At 45.4% G+C, this 24770-nt stretch overlaps 1 long non-coding RNA gene across 2 annotated transcripts in view; it reads left to right on the top strand.

The window, feature by feature from the left end:
- Positions 1-24770, top strand: part of LOC135058043 (uncharacterized) — a 911901-nt gene that overhangs the window by 550372 nt on the left and 336759 nt on the right. For both annotated transcript variants that reach the window (XR_010244559.1, XR_010244558.1), the window contains one exon: positions 9149-9180. This is a non-coding gene — a long non-coding RNA (uncharacterized LOC135058043). The remainder of the gene's footprint in view (positions 1-9148; positions 9181-24770) is intronic.

Below are 24770 nucleotides of genomic sequence, written 5' to 3'. Positions count from 1 at the left end.
ACAGGACATGCACACTTTAACAAACCCATCATTTCAGCGACAGGGTCTGCCACACAACTGTGACTGAAATGACTGGTTGGTTTGGGCCCCCACCAAAAAAGAAGCAATCAATCTCTCCTTGCACAAACTGGCTCTACAGAGGCAAGATGTCCACCTCCTCCTCATCGTCCGATTCCTCACCCCTTTCACTGTGTACATCCCCCTCCTCATAGATTATTAATTCGTCCCCACTGGAATCAACCATCTCAGGTCCCTGTGTAGTTTGTGGAGGCAATTGCTGGTGAATGTCTCCACGGAGGAATTGATTATAATTCATTTTGATGAACATCATCTTCTCCAAATTTTCTGGAAGTAACCTTGTATGCCGATTGCTGACAAGGTGAGCGGCTGTACTAAACACTCTTTCGAAGTACACACTGGAGGGTGGGCAATTTAGGTAAAATAAAGCCAGTTTCTGCAAGGGCCTTCAAATTGCCTCTTTTTCCTGCCAGTATACGTACGGACTGTCTGACGTGCCTACTTGGATGCGGTCACTCATATAATCCTCCACCATTCTTTCAATGGTGAGAGAATCATATGCAGTGACAGTAGACGACATGTCAGTAATCGCTGGCAGGTCCTCAGTCCGGACCAGATGTCAGCACTCGCTCCAGACTGCCCTGCATCACCGCCAGCGGGTGGGCTCGGAATTCTTAGCCTTTTCCTCGCACCCCCAGTTGAGTGAGAATGTGAAGGAGGAGCTGTTGACGGGTCACGTTCCGCTTGACTTGACAATTTTCTCACCAGCAGGTCTTTGAACCTCTGCAGACTTGTGTCTGCCGGAAAGAGAGATACAACGTAGGTTTTAAATCTAGGAACGAGCACGGTGGCCAAAATGTAGTGCTCTGATTTCAACAGATTGACCACCCGTGAATCCTGGTTAAGCAAATTAAGGGCTCCATCCACAAGTCCCACATGCCTAGCAGAATCGCTCTGTTTTAGCTCCTCCTTCAATGTCTCCAGTTTCTTCTGCAAAAGCCTGATGAGGGGAATGACCTGACTCAGGCTGGCAGTGTCTGAACTGACTTCACGTGTGGCAAGTTCAAAGGGTTGCAGAACCTTGCAATACATTGAAATCATTCTCCACTGCGCTTGAGTCAGGTGCATTCCCCCTCCTTTGCCTATATCGTGGGCAGATGTATAGGCTTGAATGGCCTTTTGCTGCTCCTCCATCCTCTGAAGCATATAGAGGGTTGAATTCCACCTTGTTACCACCTCTTGCTTCAGATGATGGCAGGGCAGGTTCAGGACTGGTTGCTGGTGCTCCAGTCTTCGGCACGCGGTGGCTGAATGCCGAAAGTGGCCCGCAATTCTTCGGGCCACCGACAGCATCTCTTGCACGCTCCTGTCGTTTTTTAACTAATTCTGCACCACCAAATTCAATGTATGTGCAAAACATGGGACGTGCTGGAATTTGCCCAGATGTAGTGCACGCACAATATTGCTGGCGTTGTCTGATGTCACAAATCCCCAGGAGAGTCCATTTGGGGTAAGCCATTCTGCGATGATGTTCCTCAGTTTCCGTAAGAGGTTGTCAGCTGTGTGCCTCTTCTAGAAAGCGGTGATACAAAGCGTAGCCTGCCTAGGAACGAGTTGGCGTTTGCGAGATGCTGCTACTGGTGCCGCCGCTGCTGTTCTTGCTGCAGGAGGCAATACATCTACCCAGTGGGCTGTCACAGTCATATAGTCCTGAGTCTGCCCTGCTCCACTTGTCCACATGTCCGTGGTTAAGTGGACATTGGGTACAACTGCATTTTTTAGGACTCTGGTGACTCTTTTTCTGAGGTCTGTGTACATTTTTGGTATCGCCTGCCTAGAGAAATGGAACCTAGATGGTATTTGGTACCGGGGACACAGTACCTCAATCAAGTCTGTAGTTGCCTGTGAATTAACGGTGGATAACGGAAACACGTTTCTCACCGCCCAGGCTGCCAAGGCCTGAGTTATCCGCTTTGCAGCAGGATGACTGCTGTGATATTTCATCTTCCTCGCAAAGGACTGTTGGACAGTCAATTGCTTACTGGAAGTAGTACAAGTGGTCTTCCGACTTCCCCTCTGGGATGACGATCGACTCCCAGCAGCAGCAACAGCAGCGCCAGCAGCAGTAGGCGTTACACTCAAGGATGCATCGGAGGAATCCCAGGCAGGAGAGGACTCGTCAGACTTGACAGTGACATGGCCTGCAGGACTATTGGCTTTCCTGTGTAAGGAGGAAATTGACACTGAGGGAGTTGGTGGTGTGGTTTGCAGGAGCTTGGTTACAAGAGGAAGGGATTTAGTGGTCAGTGGACTGCTTCCGCTGTCATCCAAAGTTTTTGAACTTGTCACTGACTTATGATGAATGCGCTGCAGGTGACGTATAAGGGAGGATGTTCCGAGGTGGTTAACATCCTTACCCCTACTTATTACAGCTTGACAAAGGCAACACACGGCTTGACACCTGTTGTCCGCATTTGTGTTAAAATAATTCCACACTGAAGAGGTGATTTTTTTTGTAATTTGACCAGGCATGTCAATGGCCATATTCGTCCCACGGACAACAGGTGTCTCCCCGGGTGCCTGACTTAAACAAACCACCTCACCATCAGAATCCTCCTTGTCAATTTCCTCCTCAGCGCCAGCAACACCCATATCCTCATCCTGGTGTACTTCAACAGTGACATCTTCAATTTGACTATCGGGAACTGGACTGCGGGTGCTCCTTCCAGCACTTGCAGGGGGCGTGCAAATGGTGGAAGGCGCCACCTCTTCCCGTCCAGTGTTGGGAAGGTCAGGCATCGCAGCCGACACAATTGGACTCTCCTTGGGGATTTGTGATTTAGAAGAACGCACAGTTCTTTGCTGTGCTTTTGCCAGCTTAAGTCTTTTCATTTTTCTAGCGATAGGATGAGTGCTTCCATCCTCATGTGAAGCTGAACCACTAGCCATGAGCATAGGCCAGGGCCTCAGCCGTTCCTTGCCACTCCGTGTCGTAAATGGCATATTGGCAAGTTTACGCTTCTCCTCAGACGCTTTTAATTTTGATTTTTGGGTCATTTTACTGAACTTTTGTGTTTTGGATTTTACATGCTCGCTACTATGACATTGGGCATCGGCCTTGGCAGACGACGTTGATGGCATTTCATCATCTCGGCCATGACTAGTGGCAGCAGCTTCAGCACGAGGTGGAAGTGGATCTTGATCTTTCCCTATTTTACCCTCCACATTTTTGTTCTCCATTTTTTAATGTGTGGAATTACATGCCAGTATCAATAGCAATGGCCTACTACTATATATACTGCGCACAACTGAAATGCACCACAGGTATGGATGGATAGTATACTTGACGACACAGAGGTAGGTAGAGCAGTGGCCTACTGTACCGTACTGCTATATATTATATACTGGTGGTCAGCAAACTGTGCAAAACTGAAATGCACCACAGGTATGGATGGATAGTATACTTGACGACACAGAAGTAGGTAGAGCAGTGGCCTACTGTACCGTACTGCTATCTATTATATACTGGTGGTCAGCAAACTGTGCAAAACTGAAATGCACCACAGGTATGGATGGATAGTATACTTGACGACACAGAGGTAGGTAGAGCAGCGGCCTACTTTACCGTACTGCTATATATTATATACTGGTGGTCAGCAAACTGTGCAAAACTGAAATGCACCACAGGTATGGTTGGGTAGTATACTTGACGACACAGAGGTAGGTAGAGCAGTGGCCTACTGTACTGTACTGCTATATATTATATACTGGTGGTCAGCAAACTGTGCAAAACTGAAATGCACCACAGGTATGGTTGGGTAGTATACTTGACGACACAGAAGTAGGTAGAGCAGTGGCCTACTGTACTGTACTGCTATATATTATATACTGGTGGTCAGCAAACTGTGCAAAACTGAAATGCACCACAGGTATGGATGGATAGTATACTTGACGACACAGAGGTAGGTAGAGCAGTGGCCTACTGTACCGTACTGCTATATATTATATACTGGTGGTCAGCAAACTGTGCAAAGCTGAAATGCACCACAGGTATGGCTGGATAGTATACTTGACGACACAGAGGTAGGTAGAGCAGTGGCCTACTGTACCGTACTGCTATATATTATATACTGGTTGTCAGCAAACTGTGAAAAACTGAAATGCACCACAGGTATGGATGGATAGTATACTTGATGACACAGAGGTAGGTAGAGCAGCGGCCTACTGTACCGTACTGCTATATATTATATACTGGTGGTCAGCAAACTGTGCAAAACTGAAATGCACCACAGGTATGGATGGATAGTATACTTGACGACACAGAGGTAGGTAGAGCAGTGGCCTACTGTACCGTACTGCTATATATTATATACTGGTGGTCAGCAAACTGTGCAAAGCTGAAATGCACCACAGGTATGGCTGGATAGTATACTTGACGACACAGAGGTAGGTAGAGCAGTGGCCTACTGTACCGTACTCCTATATATTATATACTGGTGGTCAGCAAAATTATGCACTGTACTCCTACTATATAGTACAATGCAGCACAGATATGTAACGTTTTTCAGGCAGAGAACGTATAATACTGGTGGTCACTGGTCAGCAAAACTCTGCACTGTACTCCTCCTATATAATACTGCTGGTCCCCAGTCCCCACAATAAAGCAGTGTGAGCACAGATATATGCAGCACACAGAGCACAGATATGGAGCGTTTTTCAGGCAGAGAACGTATAATACTGGTGGTCACTGGTCAGCAAAACTCTGCACTGTACTCCTCCTATAATACTGCTGGTCCCCAGAATAAAGATATTTGCAGCCCCCTGAAAGTTCTGAAACAAAGTGAGAGGACGCCAGCCACGTCCTCTCACTATCATTTCCAATGCACGAGTGAAAAATGGCGGCGACGCGCGGCTCCTGATATAGAATCCGAATCTCGCAAGAATCCGACAGCGGGATGATGACGTTCGGGCGCGCTCGGGTTAACCGAGCAATACTGGAGTATCCGAGTATGCCTCGGACCCGTGTAAAATGGGTGAAGTTCGGGGGGGGGGTTCGGATTCCGAGAAACCGAACCCGCTCATCACTAATATATATATATATAGATAGACTGTATATATACCATTTAAAGTGTGTTTAGAGTCTTCATTAACCCGGGGCGTGCCGTCCATTTGCACGCTATATATATATATATATAATGGTGTGGTATATTGAGACAGATTTAACCAACATAACTGGACACATTGGCTTACATGAGCATGCATTATTTCCCCACCACCGCACACCACGGGCATGATCTACTTCCAACTTCCAACTAATTTGAACCTGATCACAGAGGGCGGGATGTACTAAGATTTGAAAATTTGTAATTTCCCTGTGATAAAGTACCAGCCAATCACCTCCTGTCAGTTTTTAAACCCAGTCTGTGACATGGCAGTTAGGAGCTGATTGGCTGGAACTTTATCACAGGGAAATTATCACTTTTCTAAGCTTAGTACATCCCGCCCAAAGCCACAGCCGTATTGCTTCACAAGTTACATCAAAACAGCTCTCACAGGAACACTGTTCACAGGGGAGCAGCAAATCGCTGCCGCACAATAACAGATTTTTCTGACAGAAAATTTCTAAAACTGTAAATTTTACCACATACAGTAACTCAAATTATTTCACCTCAGACTTCATCAAAAATGACTTGTACAATGATGATTTATTCAAAAATGTGAACAGGACTTCCCTGAGCAGACACTTCACATCAGCAAATATCTGTTTCACCCTACATTATCTCCACATAGAACTATTTTGACACAACAGGGACCATTTTATAAGATAGATATACCACTGTTGGGTGTGCCTTCGGCCTCGTGCATTACAATGTGCACCAAGGTATGCGTATATCCATGGCTGGTGCAAGGTTTCTCTGTGTCCTAGGCAAAACTTCAACCTACTGCCCCCAATCACCGCCATTGCCCACTTCCAGGCCTTCAGCTGAAAATGTGACTTAGACGCTCCACAGCCACCACTTGCATTAAGTACAACAAGACTGCTTCCTTCCTAGACATCCTTGATTTTGTGACAGGCAGGCACTCCCCCCCCCCCCCAGATCCTGGCACCGTAGGCAGCTGCCTAAAGGTAGAGCTGGCCCTGCGCAGAGCGTGACCACACACCTAACAGTGGTATATCTGTTACATATAAAATAACATGGTATGATGACAGAAAACTCAATAACATGGGCCCTCATTCCGAGTTGTTCGCTCGCAAGCTGCTTTTAGCAGCATTGCACACGCTAAGCCGCCGCCTACTGGGAGTGAATCTTAGCTTAGCAGAATTGCGAACGAAAGATTCGCAATATTGCGAAAACATTTCTCTGCAGTTTCTGAGTAGCTCGAGACTTACTCTTCCAGTGCGATCAGTTCAGTGCTTGTCGTTCCTGGTTTGACGTCACAAACACACCAAGCGTTCGCCCAGACACTCCCCCGTTTCTCCAACCACTCCCGCGTTTTTCCCAGAAACGGCAGCGTTTTTTCACACACTCCCATAAAACGGCCAGTTTCCGCCCAGAAACACCCACTTCCTGTCAATCACACTACGATCACCAGAACGAAGAAAAAACCGCGTAATGCCGTGAGTAAAATACCAAACATCTTAGCAAATTTACTTGGCGCAGTCGCAGTGCGAACATTGCGCATGCGCAATTAGCGGAAAATCGCTGCGATGCGAAGAAAATTACCGAGCGAACAACTCGGAATGAGGGCCATGGTTGGATACATTAGATCAGATGACAGTTCATTATTTCACAATGACTGTACAGTTCCCAATGTAACCGCACACTTCCAACTGTCATATGACCATCTGTAAACATCCCAACTGTAAAGAATACATGAGACTACTGACAAAAAGGCAGCACATCTCTGCCTCACTGCCAGCAGCACATCTCTGCCTCACTGCCAGCAGCATATCCCTGCCTCACTGCCAGCAGCATATCCCTGCCTCACTACCAGAAGCACATCCTTTCATCAAACGATGAAAGCAAGATGCCGTTTTGAGTTTTAATTGTGAAACTGGAGTGGCGCCATTCTGGGATATATATACAGTGCATCCGGAAAGTATTCACAGCGCTTCACTATTTCCACATTTTGTTATGTAACAGCCTTATTTCAAAATGGAATAAATTAATTTTTTCCCTCAAAATTCTGCACACAATGGCCCTCATTCCGAGTTGATCGCTCGCTAGCTGCTTTTAGCAGCAGTGCACACGCTAGGCCGCCGCCCTCTGGGAGTGTATCTTAGCTTAGCAGAAGTGCGAACGAAAGGTTAGCAGAACTGCTCGTAAAAATGTTCATGCAGTTTCTGAGCAGCTCCAAACCTACTCCTATCTTGCGATCACCTCAGTCAGTTTAGTTCCTGCTTTGACGTCACAAACACGCCCTGCGTTCGGCCAGCCACCCCGCCGTTTCCCCAGCCACTCCTGCGTTTTTACCTGTCACGCCTGCGTTTTTTAGCACACTCCCTAAAAAAGGCCAGTTACCACCCAGAAACACCCACTTCCTGTCAATCACTCACCGATCAACACAGCGACAGAAAAGCGTAGCTCGCCCTTGTGTAAAACTGCATAGTTTTGTGTGAAAGTACTTCGCGCGTGCGTACTGCGGCCCGTACGCATGTGCAGAAATGCCGCTTTTTCAACTAATCGCCGTGCTGCGACTGAAAGCAGCTAGCGATCAACTCGGAATGAGGACCAATACCCCATAATGACGATTTTTACAAATGTATTAAAAATAAAAAATGAAGAAATCACATGTACATAAGTATTCACAACCTTTTCTCAATACTTTGTTGATGCACTTTTAGCAGCAATTACAGCCTCAAGTCTTTTTGAACATGATGCAACACAACTTTGGGCAGTTTTGCCAATTCCTCTTTGCAGCACATCTCAAGCTCCATCAGGTTGGATGGGGAGCGTCGGTGCACAACAATTTTCAGATCTCTCCAGAGATGTCCAATCGGATTCAAGTCTTGGCTCTGGCTAGGCCACTCCAAGGACATTCACAGAGATGTCCTGAACCCACTCCTTTGATATCTTGGCTGTGTGCTTAAGGTCGTTGTCCTGCTGAAAGATGAACCGTCGCCCCAGTCTGAGCTCAAGAGCACTCTGGAGCAGGTTTTCATCCAGGATGTCTCTGTACATTGCTGCATTCATCTTTATCTCTAACCTGACTAGTCACCCAGTTCCTGCTGCTGAAAACTATCCCCACAGCATGATGCTGCCATCACCATGCTTCACTGTAGGGATGGTATTGGACTGGTGATGAGCGGTGCCTGGTTTCCTCCAAACATGACGCCTGGCATTCACGCCAAAGAGTTCAATCTTTGTCTCATCAGACCAGAGAATTTTGTTTCTCATGGTCTGGGAGTCCTTTAGGTGCATTTTGGCAAACTCAAGGCGGGCTGCCATGTGCTTTTTACTAAGGAGTGGCTTCTGTCTGGCCTCTGTACCATACAGACCTGATTGGTGGACTGCTGCAGAGATAATACCTTCTGAAAGGTTCTCTTCTCTCCCCAGAGGATTACTGTAGCTCTGACAAAGTGACCATCGGGTTCTTGGTCACCTCCCTGACTAGGGCTCTTCTCCCCCGATCGCTCAGTTTAGATGGCCGGCTAGCTCTAGGAAGACTCCTGCTGGTTCCGAACCACTTCCATTTACGGATGATGGAGGCCACTGTTCTTATTGAGACCTTCAAAGCAGCAGATATTTTTCTGTACCCTTCCCCAGATTTGTGCCTCGAGACAATCCTGTCTTGGAGGCCTACAGACAATTCCTTTGACTTCATGCTTGCTTTGTGCTCAGACATGCAGTGTCAAGTGTGGGACCTTATTGTAACCCCCCTCCCTATTATAACTGGGGTACAATTTATCCTCCAAAAAGTGCCTCCACCCAAGCTCTTTGGATGATGGAATTACCAGGCTGGCTTGGGAACGCCTAAAGGGTAAAGGGAGTGGGTCAAATTAATGCCCACCCAGAATGCATATACTCCTGCAATATCACAACTCAGTCTGAAGTACATATATAATTATGAACAGATATAGGACTATGTTAGATGGCAGGGTTACCTCTATTCTCCTTTTCGGTTGCAGGTTCCTCCACCGACAAGAAGACGGCTCCAACAGTGAGTATACGTTTTTTTTAATATCAATAGTGAGTATCTAACATTACATACTTTGATACTACAATTTTACAGAATAACCTTTGCACATTGGCTAATACTATTACATTTCCTATACAGAAATTACTGCATGCAATACCAAAAACTCACTTGTTTCATAGTCAGTTAGACTATAGACCCGGGTAGGTAAAAATATATCCTTATAGATATTCTCCCTGGCCTCTTATTTATGGGCCCAGTTAGCTACAGTACCTTTCCTCAGTCTTGTATAATCCCAGACGGATATAAATCTCAATAGGGATAATCACTAATCTTATTCTAGTCAGCGGGAAACAATTCGATGTCAGAAATGCTGTCCCGATGAGACAAAATAAGCCTGGCTTCTCACATATATGATGCTTGGCTCCTCTTTTATATAATGCCTTTCCTTGTTAGTTTAGCATGCTACTTTGCTGTTATTGGCGATGCCGTTCTGCTGTTCCCAGTTATTATTGTGTGGTTTTCAACAAACACTAAATGCTATTTACTGTAGTTTCTATGTATGTTACTTTCTTCTGTGATTGATATAAGAGAAATACAGTAGTACTCACTCTTTGTTTGGACACTTTCTCAATAATACCTAGAGATTCAAGCTCCTTTAGTTATGTACTAGAAATATTGGGGGTGATTCCGAGTTGTTCGCTCGCTAGCTGCTTTTAGCAGCATTGCACACGCTAAGCCGCCGCCCTCTGGGAGTGTATCTTAGCTTAGTAGAAGTGCGAATGAAAGATTAGCAGAATTGCGATTAGAAAATTCTTAGCAGTTTCTGAGTAGCTCGAGACTTACTCAGCCATTGCGACCAGCTCAGTCCTTTTCGTTCCTGGTTTGACGTCACAAACACACCCAGCATTTGCCCAACCACTCCCTCGTTTCTCCAGCCACTCCTGCGTTTTGCAACTCGAACGTCTGCGTTTTTCCGCACACTCCCATGAAACGGACAGTTTCCGCCCAGAAACACCCACTTCCTGTCAATCACACTACGATCAGCACAGCGATGAAAAAGCTTTGTTATGCCGTGAGTAAAATACCTAACTTTTGTGTAAAATAACCAAGCGCCTGCGCTCTGCGAACCTTGCGCATGCACAATAAGCGACTAATCGCAGTATAGCGAAAATCGGCAACGAGCGAACAACTCGGAATGACCACCATTGTTCCTATTCGAACTGTCCTTTGCTATCTTTGTTGCACATGAGCTGTTACTCTCGGGTTGCTCCCGCAGACTCCTTTTACTGGTAATTCTGCTACTTATTGTATGTTGCAATTAAGCCACCACTTGTCTCTCCTGCCGACTTTCACTTTACTGGTCAGCACCTTATATTAAATACTTATGATAACTGATGACGGTCTGTATCTTCTCCTGGCAGCTGTGTCCTTGCTCAATATTTGGCTACTATAATTGACTACTAACAGTGTACGTATTTTCAGTCCTGCCTTTTCACACTGTGGTCTGTACTTAGCTATGACTTCTCCACTGCTTACTACGGAGTAACGTGCCCTGCTATCTCCTTTTCTTCTCAACCAATGTATACTATGTAATATTGACTGTGTAGGACTTTGGTTGTAATATTCAGTCTAAAGTCTAGTAATAATGGACGGCCTAGCTCAAGGAATATTTTATTGCAATATTAAAGCTAATGCTGAAGAGGTTCTGTCCAAATTAATCTTGTGTGAGGGGTTGTCAGTGATGAGGAAGTGCCCCTTGTCTGATCCTCCTGTAATGCAGCAGCTACTATCGATGTCGTCATACAGTATATAGCCATAGGGGTTGGTGTAAGAGTGAGGCCTTTGAGTTACTTCAGCTCACTTACAGTCCCTTTGGTTCTTGGGTAGATGGGTGGCGCTCCCCCGACTCCACTTCCGCCTGATGCCGCCCTCGCAGCGTTTCCACCTCCACACTGAGGGACGCACAGTAACCGCTTCTCTGGTTGCTACGGAGCTCCCAATGGATGCCTTACACCTCCGTGGACACTCTGTACTTTACTGTCAGAGGAAGAGCAGGACCGTGCCGTACAGGTAACAGTGCGGCTCAGTTAAGCTCTGGTACGCTCTGCTGCCTCTGCTCTCACAGACCACCGCCGGGACCGGGAATACATTCCTGCGGCTTCTGTCTCACCAGTTTGTGTGCTTCCCAACGAGCTTGCCCTGAGGGCTTCTGGAACAGTCTCTCCAGTCCCCTCACGCCAGTGTGTCCCTGTAGGTCCAGTAGTATCCAGCCCTGCCAGTCACCATGCAAAGGATACCCAGGCACATATAACATACATAACAACAGAAAAAATTGCTGCGCATATGTCTAACAATTATTCATTGGGCCGATCTTAATGACACGAACCTGGAATTAATGATGTAAAAAACCACGTTCGCCTCTATAAGGAGTTGTGTGGTGCTCCTACCTACATGAACCAGAGAAAGAAGTTAATAGAGGCGCTCATAGCATTTAAACACCATAATTTCCTGGGTTCTATTACAACCAAAGAAACGAGTAGATTTGTAAAATAAATATTTAATGATCACAATGATTTAGTAAAATACCACTTGATTAAAACAAATTCATAGGTAATTAATATATAATTCCTATCTCACTGATTTGCCACAAATATGCACATAAAAATCATATAAATGGTATAAACTGTTGCAGTAAAAAGCTATATCAAACAACTCACTGAAATAGCTAATAAAAAGTTCAAATGTATCAATCTGTTATACTCCTTAGGGAACACTGTTGCCAAAATTGCTGTGAAATAGAGTTCATGAATAAGACACAGTTACTGAACGTATAGCCACAGTAGGCTCTGTGATGTTAGAACTGTTGAAAGGTTGATTTCAGAATTAGTAGCCGGCATATATATAGCAAGTGAGCAAAAGATTACCTCTCCCTTTGGGCTGATGCACCCGAGCGTCCCCGGGTGAGTCCAGAGCTGGCCCAATATTGTATAGAGCTGGAGGGTTCGTCGCGTTGGTGTGTGTATGTTCAAAACCACACTGTTGTGAACTCAATACCCCTGGGGGTGCTTCACCCAATTAGTGCTGCAAGGGTTTGTGGAGAGAACAAATATGCGGCTGATTGAATGAAAGCCGCCACACGAATCCGGCTGTGTATGCACCTATTCCGAGACTCCCTGGACGTGCACCGTCCGCCGGTGGTCAGCGTAGGAAAGGATGATGTATCTGGCTGCAATTGCCGCACGGAGCTCACACGCCGGCTTCGTTCTGTATGAAGTGCTGGTTGCTTACTGCTGCGGCCAGTAACCTTTAGGCAGAGATGGTAGTGTCCCTGATCGTGCAAGTGCTCAGTGAGAAAGGGGAGGAGTCCTTACATACATACATGGAATAACATCAAAGTATACAGTAAATAAACAATCAATCTATTTTATATATTTACATATTGCCCATTCACATACACAATACACATTATAGGGGTGTCTATACCTTATTAATCCCAATATAGAGTGGCCCCAGTTATACCTCAGTTGCTCTCACCCCCCCCCCCCCCCCCCCATAGCATGCTGTCCATAGAGCACTATATTCTCCCCCATGGTGAGTACACATATATTAAGAGTGGACATCACCATCTACTCAACGGCTCTACCCGGCTATGTTACATGACCTGGGGGGTACCCAAAGTAGGCCCATGACATTACCATGTTTGGATGCACTATTAGTGGAATTGCCGTTGGGATCTCCAACTGCTCATAGGTGAGTATCCTAGGGGGCATTCTGATTCGCTGTGGCCTAGGTGACATAATTAGTCCTTCGGACATAACCCCGACTCCTCCCTCAGGGTCATCCATTGGGTCTGAATCTTCCCTCATTCCCCAACTGCCTTCATTCCCCATACCCTTATCACTTCCCCCGTCCTCCGGTTCCCACCGGTTGGATGAGTTGGGTACTTCTGGTTCCAAATGATTCCGATCTAGGACAGTCTCGGCCCCCTGACAGTCACTATCCTGATAGTAATATCCCAAGGTATATTCATCAGAGTGAATCTCATTCTCCTCTTCCTTGTTACAGCTGTTCCTCCTGTTCCCGGAGTTAATCTCTGACGACTGATTCTCCAGGGTACTGGAGTTTCCGGGATCCTCCCACCGAATGTCTTGTGCAATGGGGAGCAAATGCTGTCTATGGTAGGTTACCATAGGTCCCTGTCCACAAGCTGGTAAACCGGGATGTTAGGCAACTGCTTCCCTACTATATAAGGGGTGGATCTCCATCTATTCCGTAATTTCCGCTTCCTTGGTAGTCCTAGAACTCGGATTAGGACTCTGTCTCCAGGCATCAAGCATTGTTCCTTGACATGAATGTCAAAGCGGGCTTTGTTTCTTTCCCCCATTTTACGTGCAGCCTCGGTTGCCAATTGATACGCTTCTTGTAGCTACTGACGCAGCTGCTTGACGTATTGACTGTGGGACGATTTAGAAATAGTGTTGATTCGGGTTCCCAAACAAACATCTATCGGTAACCGAGCCTCCATACCAAACATGAGGTAAAAAGGAGTATATCCTGTAGCCTCGTTCCTGGTGCAGTTAAATGCATGGACTAAAGGTGCTACATATCGGCGCCAGTTATGTTTCTGCTTTGAGTCCAACGTCCCCAACATATTTAATAATGTCCGATTAAATCGATCGGGCTGAGGATCCCCTTGAGGATGGTACGGAGTAGTGCGGGATTTCTGAATACCACAGCACTGATACAAATCTCGAATTAACCAACTCTCAAATTCCCGGCCTTGATCGGAATGGATCCGAGCAGGTAATCCATAATGCATGAAGAATTTTTCCCACAGAGTCCGGGTGGCTGTTATAGCGGTTTGGTTCACAGTTATATACGCTTGCGCTTATCTGGTGAAATGGTCAGTTACCACTAGTATATGGCAGTCCTGTCCTCCTGGCCATCTAGGGTAAGGAAATCAACGCATATTAAATCCATGGGTCCTGAACTGGTAATATTTACTAAGGGAGCAACCTGAGCAGGTAAGGTTTTCCTAAGAATACAGTTCCCACATGTCTGACAGAAGTGGTCTATGTCTCTATTCATGAACGCCCAAAAGAAATTATCGGATACCAGCCCTTGCGTCTTATCATATCCCAGGTGGCCATGCTGGTCATGTAATGATTCCAACACCATCTGCTTATACTTGCTGGGCAATATTATCTGTACCTTGGGCGTCCTATAATTTTTTTGTACCCGTCGGTATAACACTACTTTCCTCACACTTAGCCTCTGTTGTTGTCGCGACAACACTATGGCCTTTCTTGACAGCTGTGAGCGGTTGATACTGAAGTTGGGATTCTCCATTAGTCGTAAAATAGGAGAGATATCCGGATCATTCCTTTGTTCTTGCATGAGCTGCTCGGGCGTTACCATCCCCAATCCTTCCATTGCAGTACATCCTAACCAGCAATAGGAGGGAGGGATGGCTAAACCTGACGCCCCAGTATTAATTATTGCCGCCCTCTCACTATGTCGGTCAACGCTAATATGTTGACACAACCCTTTTACCGCAGCAGCAGGTACTTCAACCCACTCATTGACCGAGCCGTGCGCTTCTCCATGTGGCATTCGAGTCAATGCATCCGCATCCTGATTATTAACCCCGGACGGTATTTAATCGTAAAATCATAGTTGGTCAGTGCCGCTAACCACCTATGCCCTGTAGCATCCAATTTAGCAGATGACTGTACGTAAGTCAATGGATTGTTATCCGTCTGCACCATAGAGGTAGAAACAAAAAGTACAGCACTCACCAAAATGAGCTCACTTATCCTCACAACATCTATGGATAAATTAATAAATGATGGGGGTTTAGTTAGTGAATTGGCCAATGCACGGAAGCCTGCATACCGCTCCAAGGTACCCCACCTTCATGCAGGTCCTACACTATCACCAAATCATCAAAATTAAAACCTGGCAACTGTATCACATAATATAACTGCAAATATGTCCACTTGGTGTAAGGTGTACCTGCCATGAACTGCATGGCTTTTAAAAGGTACACTAGTCACCTGACACTGGCTAATCATTTACTAAAGGGCAGCTGACACAGGTTTAGGATAATTGGGGTGCATGAACAAAGTTTGTGGCCACAGTTAATGAGTTAACCAGGGATTAACCCTAAAAATATACCAGCAAATAGAAAACCACAGCACTCGCCACCCCAGAAGCGGGGTGCAGTATCCGCACTTGCCACTAATAGGGTGGGGTGCATGTAGCCCATGGCCACCTACTCAAAAATATAGAAACAAAAAGTACATCACTCACCAAAATGAGCTCACTTATCCTCACAACATCTATGGATAAATGAATAAATGATGCACCATAGAGGTAGTCATGAAACGTTTCGCTAACTGCACATTTTAGCGCCAGAAACTCCCAACTTATGAACCAGATAGTTTTTTTCACTAACAGTCCTCGACTGACATACGCAATGGGCCTTAACTGTTGCTCCTGCATTTGGTACAAGGCCTTCGAAAGATATGCACCTCATAAGGCAGATCTGGCCGACCATAGGCTAGCACTGGAGACTGGGTTAGACGGTCTTTCAGGGTAGCAAATGCCTCCTCACACTGTGCGGTCCACCTGTTTCCAAACGACTCCTGGGGTTTGTAATAGAGAGTGGCTCTGTCTCGTTTGTTACACAGGTTCTTGGTGACAGGCTGATACCCTCTAGTTAGCTCTGTTAGGGTTTAGCCACCTTGGAATAGTGTGGTACGAATTTCCGGTAGTACCCGCAAAATCCTAAAAAAGATTGCAACTCTTTGAGGTTGTCGGGTCTGGGCCAGTTCTTTACTGTGGCCACTTTATCCGGGTCTGTAGCTATCCCTTGCCGACTCACAATATGCCCCAGATACTTGACAGATGATCTACACAGTTTACATTTCTCTACCGACAGCTTTAACCCTCTAGCCTGCAGTCGGACCAGCACTTTAAGTAACCGGTCATTGTGTTCCTCCAGATCTTTACCGAATACAATGATGTTGTCCAGGTACACCAATACCTCACGGTAACACATGTCACCGATGGTTTGTTCCATAGTCCTCTGGAATGTAGCGGGGGCTCCTCTTATTCCTTGGTGCATCTTCATAAACTCGAAGAACCCAATAGGACAGATGAAAGCTGTTTTAGCCCTATCATCTACACTCATTGGTATCGTAAAGCAGAGAACCACTTTCTCCTTTGGAGACAATCTAATGCCTCATCCACTTTTGGTACGGTGTATTGGTCAGGCACAGTCCGACTGTTCAAAGTACGATAGTCTATACATAAGCAAAAGTCTTCACTCTTCTTTCGGGCAACCACAATAGGTGATGCATATGGACTCTCGGAATCCGCGATGAAATTTTTTTCCAGCAAACTACGGAGGTGTGCCTGCACATCTTCGAAATCAGTGGGTGCCAACCTTCGTGACCTTTCCCTAAATAGCGTATTATCTGTCAGTTTAATATGATGTTCCACTCCAGATGCAGTCCCTAAGTCCCAGTCACTTTTGGAAAACACATCCTCCCATAGGCGAATCTAATCCATTAACAGTTTTTTACTTTAATCATTGATGTCACTTCCCTGGAAACAAGAATCGATATTCCAGGTGGTGGAGAATTGGTCAGTCCCCTGAGAGGAGTCTGCAGCCGTCATGTCGGGGTGACTTTCTATGATGTGACATTGAGGTCTGTAATTACCTATTGATTTTCTCGACTCCACTTTAGTCCCCCTTTCCTGCTTTTTCACCATCGCACTAGGTTTCTGAACATATTTGTGTTTGTTCCCACAATAGCCGACAGCTGGTCATTATCCCCTGCGGAGTCAGGACAGACCAAGGCAACCAGTGAAACTGACTCATTTGGTGTAATTAATCCTGGTTTAAAGGTGATCTGAGTAATGATATAACCCAGGTACGGGTATTTCTGCTCACTTAGACCCCATACTGTGAGCCCACTGAGGGTTTGAATTGGAACATCAGACAAATTCTCTAGGTACCAGGATTCGAACACAATGGAAATCTGCAATCCACTATCCATCAGCACAGTACAGTCCTGTCCATTTATCATTGCTTTTACCAGTGGTGCATGCCCCATTAGATTGTCAGGGATGGTAACGGACCACTGGGCACTCCCCATTGCATGCACATTTACAATTGGGGAACCTGTGAGGGGTTCACAGAACTCCCGTTGGGGTTTTCCAACTGATTATTTCTCCTTCGACCCCGGAGTTTTGAGCACTTCCCCGCCTCTCGATTCCAGTCACCGGATATTCAAAAGATCTATGCCCTGGCTGTCCACAACTATAACATAGTATGGGGGCTCGACTGCCACTTCCGCGACTCCTTCCCCTGCCCGTGTCTGGGGACCAATAGGGCCTTGAGTTGGCAGTGCTCTGGAGAGCGATCAACTGGTCTATTTTTTTATTTTGGTCTTCAAGCAATTTGAACAACCGATCATCCATAACCGTATAGCCTTTACTCTCTTGACATTTTTTTCTGTATTTTCTATCTGCACCTCCTCTAACTTCACTTCCTTTACTAATTCAGTCAATGTAGAGGGAGATCCAGAAGCAAGAGTAAACCGAAGTCGTTGGGCCACTGGGTTGTTGATCAGGTCCCCTTTCAGTACTTGTTTCATCCGGCTCTCATCCACTGTCTCCTTAGCAATACCACCTTTATCCACAATTTTGATCAATTTATCGACTCTGTAAATGTTTTGAGTCAGCGTCTCCCCTGGTTCCTGATATGTACGATGCAACCTTGCCAGCAAATCCCTGACATCCTCCATAGTACCGTGAGAAGTCTACAGCTTCGATGTAATCTTTAAGCATAGCAGTTGACTTGCTTCGCCTAGTGGCTTGAATCACCCCCATGGCGGGTCCCCTAAGACTCTCTACTATATGCTGCTTCTTTATATGCTCAGGGCATTGCCACTCCTCCGAGTGTTGGACAGCCGCTTCTCTCCATGTATCATAGGTTTCCTCTCCAGCTGGCACCGGTGTGATCCCTGAGAAAATCCCCAATTGGCGATAGCCACCTTCATAGTGCCATCTCTCTAGCTGGCTGACCATCTTGTCCACCATGGTTTCAACCCCTTTCCCAAGAGATTCCTCTTTACTCTCTGGGGGTTCCCTTTCTGCATTAGTAGGGTGAACACCATCCCCCAATGAGGATGTCCCCTTACCACTATCGTCCACAAGGGTGGCATCTTCATCTTTGCTCTCAGGCCACACCAGTTGAACCTTGCACCCGTGGACACCTTCCACCACCACCATTCTTGGTAGTAGTGTTCGATCTAATGTATGTCTATTACTCATCAGTATAGCAAATGTGTCTCCATTCTGTCCTTTCCACCGATCGACAAGGCAAGGTTGGCTGATACCATAGAGATTTCTTACAACCTGAATTACTGTATCGTCACTGACCATAGACAGTTTTCCTCTTATCCCAAAACTGCACAAGGGTTCCACCCCCTTCTCCCTACACCATCGATAAATATCAGCACTGGTTGCTTCTTCCATGATCCCTCCTTCCTTTGGTACACACCAGGCCCGGGGTATCTAGGATCTCAGCAGTGCCTCCACATGTAACCCCCCCTCCCTATTATAACTGGGGTTCAATTTATCCTCCAAAAAGTGCCTCCACCCAAGTTCTTTGGATGATGGAATTACCAGGCTGGCTTGGGAACGCCTAAAGGGTAAAGGGAGTGGGTCAAATTAATGCCCACCAGAATGCATGTACTCCTGCAATATCACAACTCAGTCTGAAGTACATATATAATTATGAACAGATATAGGACTATGTAAGATGGCAGGGTTGCCTCTATTCTCCTTTTCGGTTGCAGGTTCCTCCACCGACAAGAAGACGGCTCCAACGGTGAGTATACGTTTTTTTTTTTAATATCAATAGTGAGTATCTAACATTACATACTTTGATACTACAATTTTACAGAATAACCTTTGCACATTGGCTAATACTATTAAATTTCCTATACAGAAATTACTGCATGCAATACAAAAAACTCACTCGTTTCGTAGTCAGTTAGACTATAGACCTGGGTAGGTAAACATATATCCTTATAGGTAGTTTCCCTGGTCTCTTATTTATGGGCCCAGTTAGCTACAGTACCTTTCCTCAGTCTTGTATAATCCCAGACGGGTATAAATCTCAATAGGGATAATCACTAATCTTATTCTAGTCAGTGGGAAACAATTTGATGTCAGAAATGCTGTCCCGAAGAGCCAAAATAAGCCTGGCTTCTCACATATATGATGCTTGGCTCCTCTTTTATATGATGCCTTTCCTTGTAACAGTGTTAGTTTAGCATGCTACTTTGCTGTTATTGGCGATGCCGTTCTGCTGTTCCCATGTATTATTGTGTGGTTTTCTCCAAACACTAAATGCTATTTACTGTAGTTTCTAGGTATGTTACTTTCCTCTGTGATTTAGACTTTTTCAAAGCTTTCGACACTGTACCACACGCGACTTATCTACAAGCTACACGAAATAGGGCTAGGAAGCACAATATTCACTTGGATCAGAAATTGGTTAGATAATAGGGAGCAACGCATTGTGGTTAATGGATCTTTTTCAAATTGGACTGAAGTGCTAAGTGGTGTGCCACAAGGCTCGGTATTAGGACCGCTATTGTTCAACATTTTCATTAACGACCTAACAGAAGGTCTAGAGAGCATGGTGTCAATTTTTGCAGATGACACCAAATTGTGTAAGGCTATAAATACGGAGGATGCTGAGTTGCTTCAGAACGTCTTAGTTAAATTAGAAGCATGGGCAGCCAAATGGAGAATGCGCTTCAATACAGACAAGTGTAAGGTAATGCACTTTGGAAACAAGAACAAAAATAACACCTACATACTAAATGGGGTAAAATTAGGGGATTCTGTACTGGAAAAGGACATAGGTGTTCTCGTAGATAGCAAACTAAGCAGGCTAATAAGATATTAGCATGCATAAAACGGGGAATTGATGCAAGGAACTCCCATTATATAAATCACCAGTGAGGCCACACCTTGAATACTGTGTACAATTCTAGGCACACTACTACAAAAAGGATATCCTGGAGCTCGAAAAGGTTCAGAGGCGGGCGACCAAACTAATTAAAGGCATGGAGACGCTGGAATACGAGGAAAGGCTTGCAAGACTAGGCATGTTTACACTGGAAAAGAGGAGACTAAGAGGGGACATGATCAACATCTACAAATCTATATAAGGGGACAATACACAGAGCTTGTGCGGGACCTGTTTTTGGTTAGATCAACACAGAGGACTCATGGACACTCGCTTAAGTTGGAGGAGAGGAGATTCCGCACAATACGGCGTAAAGGCTTTTTCACGGTAAGGACAATACGTGTTTGGAATTCTCTGCCTGAGGGAGTTGTAATGGCGGACTCAGTCAACACCTTTAAGAATGGGTTAGAATCTATAGTGTGTGACTATGCACCATAACCCTGGATATCCTTATCCATTAGGAATTTATCTAACCGTTAGACACGCACTATAGTTAGTCACGCACTATAGTGTGTGACTATGCACCATAACCCTGGATATCCTTATCCATTAGGAATTTATCTAACCGTTAGTCACGCACTATAAAAAGAGGGATAAAACGCAACGGCTGACATCATCATCAGTCAAAATTTTAGACCAAAATAATCCTGCATAGGAGACCACAAATAGGTTGAACTCGATGGACAATGTCTTTTTTCAACCTTAGATACTATGTTACTATATAAGGGAAATACTACTCACTCTTTGTTTGGACACTTTCTCAATAATACCTAGAGATTCAAGCTCCTTTAGTTACGTACTAGAAATATTGTTCCTATTCGAACTGTCCTTTGCTACATTTGTTGCACATGAGGTGTTACTCTCGGGTTGCTCCCGCAGACTCCTTTTACTAGTAATACTGCTACTTATGTTGCAATTAAGCCACCACTTGTCTCTCCTGCCGACTTTCACTTTACTTGTCAGCACCTTATATTAAATACTTATGATAACTGATGACGGTCTGTATCTTCTCCTGGCAGCTGTGTCCTTGCTCAATATTTGGCTACTATAATTGACTACTAACAGTGTACGTATTTTCAGTCCTGCCTTTTCACACTGTGGTCTGTACTTAGCTATGACTTCTCCACTGCTTACTACGGAGTAACGTGCCCTGCTATCTCCTTTTCTTCTCAACCAATGTATACTATGTAATATTGACTGTGTAGGACTTTGGTTGTATTATTCACAGTCTAAAGTCTAGTAATAATGGACGGCCTAGCTCAAGGAATATTTTATTGCAATATTAAAACTAATGCTGAAGAGGTTCTGTCCAAATTAATCTTGTGGGAGGGGTTGTCAGTGATGAGGAAGTGCCCCTTGTCTGATCCTCCTGTAATGCAGCAGCTACTATCGATGTCGTCATAGAGTACAGGTTGAGTATCCCATGTCCAAATATTCCAAAATACGGAATATTCCGAAATACGGACTTTTTTGAGTGAGAGTGAGATAGTGAAACCTTTGTTTTTTGATGGTTCAATGTACACAAACTTTGTTTAATACACAAAGTTATTAAAAATATTGTATTAAATGACCTTCAGGCTGTGTGTATATGGTGTATATGAAACATAAATGAATTGTGTGACTGTAGACACACTTTGTTTAATGCACAAAGTTATAAAAAATATTGGCTAAAATGACCTTCAGGCTGTGTGTATAAGGAGTATATGTAACATAAATGCATTCTGTGCTTAGACTTAGGTCCCATCACCATGATATCTCATTATGGTATGCAATTATTCCAAAATACGGAAAAATCCGATATCCAAAATACCTCTGGTCCCAAGCATTTTGGATAAGGGATACTCAACCTGTATATAGCTATAAGGGTTGGTGTAAGAGTGAGGCCTTTGAGTTACTTCAGCTCGCTTACAGTCCCTTTGGTTCTTGGGTAGATGGGTGGCGCTCCCCCAACTCCGCTTCTGGTAAGTTGACCGGCCGGCTCCTTCTGCCTGATGCCGCCCTCGCAGAGATTCCGCCTCCGCACTGAGGGACGCACAGTAACCGCTTCTCTGGTTGCTACGTAGCCCCCAATGGACGCCTTACACCTCCGTGGACACTCTGTACTTTCCTGTCAGCAGCAAAGCAGGACCGTGCCATAAAGGTAACAGTGCGGCTCAGTTAAGCTCCGGTACGCTTTGCTGCCTCTACTCTCACAGACCACCGCCGGGACCGGGAATACATTCCTGCGGCTTCTGTCTCACCAGTTTGTGTCCTTTCCTCCTGAGTCCGGTACTCCTCACGCGCTTCTCAACGACCTTGCCCCGAGGGCTTCTGGAACAGTCTCTTCAGTCCCCTCGCGCCAGTGTGTCCCTGTAGGTCCAGTAGTATCCAGCCCTGCCAGTCACCATGCAAAGGATACCCAGGCACATATAACATACATACATGGAAAAACATCAAAGTGTACGGTCAATAAACAATCTATTTTATATATTTACACATTGCCCATTCACATACACAATACACATTATAGGGGTGTCTATACCTTATTAATCCAAATATAGAGCGGTCCCAGTTATACCTTAGTTGCTCTCACCCCCCATAGCATCCTGTCCATAGAGCACTACATTATATAAGCAGGTGTGTGCCTTTCCAAATTATGTCCAATCAACTGAATTTACCACAGGTGGACTCCAATTAAGCTGTAGAAACATCTCAAGGATGATCAGTGGAAACAGGATGCACCTGAGCTCAATGTTGAGCTTCATGGCAAAGGCTGTGAATACTTATGTATATGTGATCACTTATACCCCTTTTCCACCTACGAGCACGGGTCGCAGCCGGGTGCCTGATACGGGAGCTGCCCCCTGCTGCGACCCGTGCTCGGTCCCTTTCCCATCAGTAGTCACAACCCGGCATATACCGGGTTGGTGACGCTTCTAGTGACGCGGCAGGGGCGGCGCAGGGAGATCACATGATCTCCCAGCGCCGCCCTTCCATACAGTGTAAACGGGAGCCGTGCCGCATCGACATGGCTCCCGTTTACACTACAACCCTACCCGGATCATTCCCGTGTCCTACCCAGGTAGATAGCCGGGTAGGATTCACGGGTCACTTGATCCGAGTTGACCCTTTTCCACTTGCAAAAAACACGGGTAAATGCGCGCCCCCACGTGCATTTACCCGTGTTTTTTGAGCTAGTGGAAAAGGGGTATTGGTTTTGCATTTTTCATAAATTTGCAAAAATCTAAAAAAAAAACAAAAAACTTTTTTCATGTTATCATTATGGGGTAATGTGTGTAGAATTTTGAGGGAAAAAATAAATTTATTCCATTTTGGAATAAGGCTGTAACATAATAAAATGTGGAAAAAGTGAAGCTCTGTGAATACTTTTCCGGATGCACCGTGTATATATATAAATCACAGGGGCATTGCACTCACTATATCAACTAACAATAATAAACAGTGGAGTTTTAGTTCATGTATTGATCAATACATTCAAGTCTGCAGCCCGTGGCAAGGGACCCCAATATATTGCATGTCCTTCTCTATTGCTCAAAGTAGTTACAATAAAAATAGCCATCACATTAGTGTCAGTGACAGATTAAGGTCCTCATGGGCCTGGAGCTGTAATTTATGAAGGGCCTATTGTGCGCCGCTGCAGGGGGTGTGACCAGCGTGGTGGGGGTGTGACTACCGATATGGGGGTGTGGTGTGGCTAGCACCATGGAGGGCATAGCTACCCACCTACCTAACTATGGTTTATTTTTATGCTGCGAGCTAACGTACCGGTATATACGGTATTTGGATTGTGGGAGGAAACCCACGCCAGTATTGGGAGAATATACAAACTCCACGCAGTTAGGGACATGGTGGGAATCAAACCCATGACTTTAGTACTGTAAGGCAGTAAAGCTGACCATCACACCATCCGTAGACCTGTTAGTGGTGGCAGTCCAATCCACATGGAATTTTTTCCCCCAGAACATTTACAAAATACTATCCTATGACTAAACTCATTAATGAGCATGTACTGCTATGGTTCTTTCTAATATGCATTTTCAGTTTCTTTTAACATGCCACTACCATGTAAAAAAAAAAAAAATGCATTAACGAATATGGTAAAAACCAGGATACAAAAAACAAAACAAAAACAGACAGAATATAATTTGAAGTTTCCAATTAGCTTCATTAGTCACACCCGCTCCCCGCACACACTACGCTACCCCTAACCCTGCACCCGCTCCCCGTACACACTATACTACCCCTAACCCTGCACCCGCTCCCCGTACACACTATACTACCCCTAACCCTGCATCCGCTCCCCGCACACACTACACTACCCCTAACCCTGCACCCGCTCCCCATACACACTATACTACCCCTAATCCTGCACCCGCTCCCCGTACACACTACATTACCTCTAACCCTGCACCCGCTCCCTGTACACAGTACACTACCCCTAACCCTACACCCGCTTCCCGTACACACTACACTACCCCTAATCCTGCACCCGCTCCCCATACACACTACACTACCGCTAACCCTACCCCTGCACCCCGCGCACACTATACTACCG

Source organism: Pseudophryne corroboree, chromosome 3 (genome assembly GCF_028390025.1).
Source record: "Pseudophryne corroboree isolate aPseCor3 chromosome 3, aPseCor3.hap2, whole genome shotgun sequence".
NCBI lineage: Eukaryota > Metazoa > Chordata > Amphibia > Anura > Myobatrachidae > Pseudophryne > Pseudophryne corroboree.
This window is presented reverse-complemented; position numbering and strand designations above follow the sequence as displayed.